Genomic DNA, 4,170 nt, shown 5'->3' on the forward strand with positions numbered 1-4,170 from the left:
ATGGTTTGGCTTGGTCTGCTTTTTCTGCGCAGATTTTTTGTAGACGAGATACCTATCTGCGTGTTCAAGAACTGCCAGGACCTGGGCTTGGGGTACCCATTGAACCAGCCGATGAATTTCCATTCGAGCTTGTGGAATGGGGATAAGTGGGCCACCCGAGGGGGGCTGGAGAAAACCGACTGGACCAAGGCGCCCTTCATTGCCCCCTTCAAGGAATTTCATGTGGATGCCTGCGAGGTTTCTTCTCCACAATCGGCCTGTGCCACTCAGGCATGGCAGTGGTGGAATCAAGAAGATTTCAAAGACCTGGACTGGCGGCAATGGGGGCAATTGAAATGGGTGAGAAAGGACTACACCATTTACAATTACTACACTCACGCACAGAGAAATAAGAAAATGCCTCCTGAATGTGTTCGCAATCGTGATAATTGATAATATGTAGTCACCCATTACTATTTATAATAATGTCGGCCATGGGTGGCATGTTCGACCTTATTATTCCTGGGAATTATGAATGTTTTGTAGTAGCGATTTTTGCTATTTCTGGTTTTTTGATATGATAACTTCGTTGGTTACACACGTTCAAATTTCCCATGGTAATATAGCTTTGCATCATAATTTCATTGGCATGTAACTTTTGATTACCTGTGGTGCCTTGGTATTTACGCTCCATTTATTTTAAAGAAACATGGTTGAAAATAAATATATTTTAGATTTGATTTTTACAAATTTCTAATAGAGGTTCACAATTCCAAAGAAATTACACAGGGTATCTTAATTTATCTATCTCCCAAAATAAATACATTGGAGAATTAATAAACAAATTTGGCATAGTCTATTATAATTATCTGTCTATTCCATGGAGAAAAAATAATTGAAGTATACATCAAAAGAAAGTAATGAATTTGAAAATGCAATTAATAAATTTGAAAATGCAATTAAGGAGAATCTTATTTACCTTACCATTAATAGATTAGATAATTCATTTTTGGTTTGGATTCTTCTAAGTTAGTGCAAAATATTTTTGAAAGACATTGGCATGTTGGATGAGAGTTTTAAAGTATTTGAAATGAACTCAAAGTATTGAGCTCAAATACTAAGGCGGATGACCTCAAACTAATTGAACATATAGATTCAAACATTGATGGGTAAGGAGAATGGAGTGTTTAGAAGTGAACTCAATACTTCGAGCTCAAATATGAAGGGGATGACTTCAAACTAGTTGGACATATAGATTCAAACATTGAGTGGGTAAGGAAAATTAAGTGTCTAGTTTAGGATACATAAATAATCTTGGGTCAATAGCTATCTCTTGGAGATAAAAAAATAGTTCATTCCAATAACTATAGATGTAGTCTAATTTGTGGCTTCTATAGATGTAATAAAGAAGATTGTAGGGTGATGCAGAAGCACTCAGCCCAACAATTTCATTATGTTTTAGTTATCTTAGGGGTTCTTGTGTTTTCAAGGAAGTTGGATTCCTATGTATGTAATCATTAAATTTTTGAGTGATTAGAATAGGAATTAATTAGATATTGTGAGGATATTTGTAAATGCTCTCGAAGGAAGGAGAACATGAGTGATTAGTGGGGATTGAGAGAGTTAAAAATCAATTGTAAGTCTTAGACTAGAAAGTGGTTTCATGATTCGAGGAACTAGAGAGGATTCTTAAGGATTAACTGGAGTTAAAAGTGCACTTAGAAGATATTTAGGATTTAGTTCAACAGATTAAGGATCTGAACCAGAATTAGTTCAACAGAATCTTTTGTATAAATGTAAGCCTAAAAGGCATAGAGGTTAGTAGAGTAGTTAGTCAGTCAGGAGTCAGAGAGTCAATCATTTAGGCCTACGAGCAGGAGAAGAAAGGCCACTGATACAGAAGATCAGGCCGAGGAAGAAATTCCTATGTAAATATTTGTTTATTAATACAGATAACTCGATTATGAGTTTATGTGGTGTGTATTGAATAAATTGAATTAGAACCTGTGTGTGGATTAGATTAATTTTGCATAACATAAGTGTGCAGGGAATTTAGAAAGAATCCGAGAGAGAGGATAGTACTCAGTATTGCGGTGACCAGATAGTGTTGAAGTCTGATCAAAGCTCAGGAGTTAAGCAAGACAAAGTCCAGAAAGAGATCGAGATCAAAATAAGTGACGATCATAAGGCAAAGACAAATACACAAGCAGAACGCCGAATGGGCTGTTACATAGTATGAAACAGAAGAACATAACAGTGCACAGGAGTCGTTGGATCAGTCAGATCAATGAATGAGAGTGAGGGAGATAGATGGCTAGGATTAAGTCATGCAGAATAAGGGATGAAGATGAACAATGAAGATTAAGATCATGTGCAAAATAGAAGAGCAGTATTCGTAGGTGGGAAGCGGTTTCTTGTGCACCCTCAAGATGGTAAATGGTATTTCTGAATTCTATGCAATTAGCGTGAGGGGTTGACACGTAGCAAATAGTGGAAAACGAAAACCACTTTTCTCGCATGCCTACAGTCCGATAACGATTGTGCAAGTATCTGCGCGAGATTGCGCGATAGCCGTTGGATCGAACATGATTTATCAACGATGGAGATTTGGGTGCACAAAAGGTGAGCAGACGAAGCGATAGCTGTTGGATCAGAGAGAAAAATCAACGGTGGAGATCACCGAAGATTGTTGGTGATCAGGTGACGCGAAAATCGTTAGATTGAGGAATGAGATCGACGACGGAGGTTGAACGCGACAAGGAGAGCATCGAGATATGTGCAAAGGTATGGTTAATATGTGCGGTGAATGAGAATTAACCACAGTTTATGAAGGGTTGTATAAAGGTTCCGCTCAAAGGTTTATTAAAGTTTAGACTTTGGATAGTTAAGTCTAACGTTTCCGCATAGAGTTTAATTAAAGAGAATTAAACCTTGGGTTATGGAAGGTTTCCCTAAGTAAGGAATATGAGGAATTCCTGGGACACAGATAGTGTGACATGCAATAGATATTGCATACTGTGGGTATATGCGGCTTTGGCTGCATCATTGGGGTATATGCAGCTTAGGCTGGCATCATTTGGTATCAGAGCAGAATAAGGAAATTCTGTGTATAAGAGTTCTTTGAGGAAACTTGGAACATAGTTATGTTTTAAAGATGTGTATGCAGGCAAAAGGAGATCATATTCGAATTTAACAAACAGTAGGCACACAGAGATAAAGTGTGGCAGAATTTGCAGATGCAAAGGAAACAGAGAACAATCCATTCAAAGTGCAGGTGATTGGTAGAACTAGATCATGCAGAGGTCTTGAAGGTGAGAAGATTGCAACAACCTAGAGCAAGGAGTGCTCAATTGGTTCCAGAGGAAAGAACCAGAGAGATGTCAAAAGACTGAGCTCAGAGGAGAAAAGCTTAATGAGGCATGTGTAGCAAGAAGGAGACTTGTTACTGCAGAGTTTTTGTTGCAGCTCACAGAAGGATCATAAAGGAAATTCCACAGAGGATGTGGGTAGAATTGCTAAGGAATGAAGAAAGTTGGTAAGCATTTTTGAGTGAAAGAAGAGGTGGTCAGAACCTAGTATTTCATTGTGATTGAAATATAGGAGGACAGTTGTGTTCTTAAAAGGTGCAGATGAGTTGAAGCCTAGAAGGAGCATAGAGAAGTGCTCAAAGAGGTTCAAGAGAATAGAGAACCAAGTGCTTGCCAAAATACCAAGTACAGAGGAAAGCTTGGTGAGGTAAGTGGCAGCAGGGAGAACTTGTTGTTGAAGAGGCTTTAATGCACCTCATATTAAGTGAGTAAGGAAATCATGAAGATAAAGAAGAAGATGACTACTAATATTCATAACAAAGATAACAGAGGTTCTGAAGAAGACCATAGCAGAAGAAAAGTGAAGAAGGAGGATGCCAATGCAAATGGAAAAATAATGAGTCAAGAGGAGTGTGACAAGGAAATTGCAGAGTTAAAAGAACAACTCAATGTATTAAGGATGATACTAGAGGAAAACCAAAGACAAGGTTGGGTCTTGAGGAAAAAGACAGTGAAGTGGTCTAAGTTACAGAGAAGGCTAAAACAAAATAAAGTGAAGTGGCTAGTGGAAGAACTCAGAGAAGTTGAGTTGAGAATGGAAGTTTCCATTTTTGAAGAAGAATAGGGTGAAGTTCTGGGTGAAGATGAAGACTGGAGGTCTGTG

General features: G+C 38.2%; 1 pseudogene; it reads left to right on the plus strand.

Moving 5' to 3' along the window:
• Positions 1-432, plus strand: LOC149246445 (xyloglucan endotransglucosylase protein 34 pseudogene; annotated as a pseudogene).
• Positions 433-4,170: the final 3,738 nt, after the last annotated feature.

This window comes from Pinus tabuliformis, chromosome 7 (genome assembly GCF_031772625.1).
Source record: "Pinus tabuliformis cultivar Carrire ecotype Pingquan chromosome 7, CPIR1, whole genome shotgun sequence".
NCBI lineage: Eukaryota > Viridiplantae > Streptophyta > Pinopsida > Pinales > Pinaceae > Pinus > Pinus tabuliformis.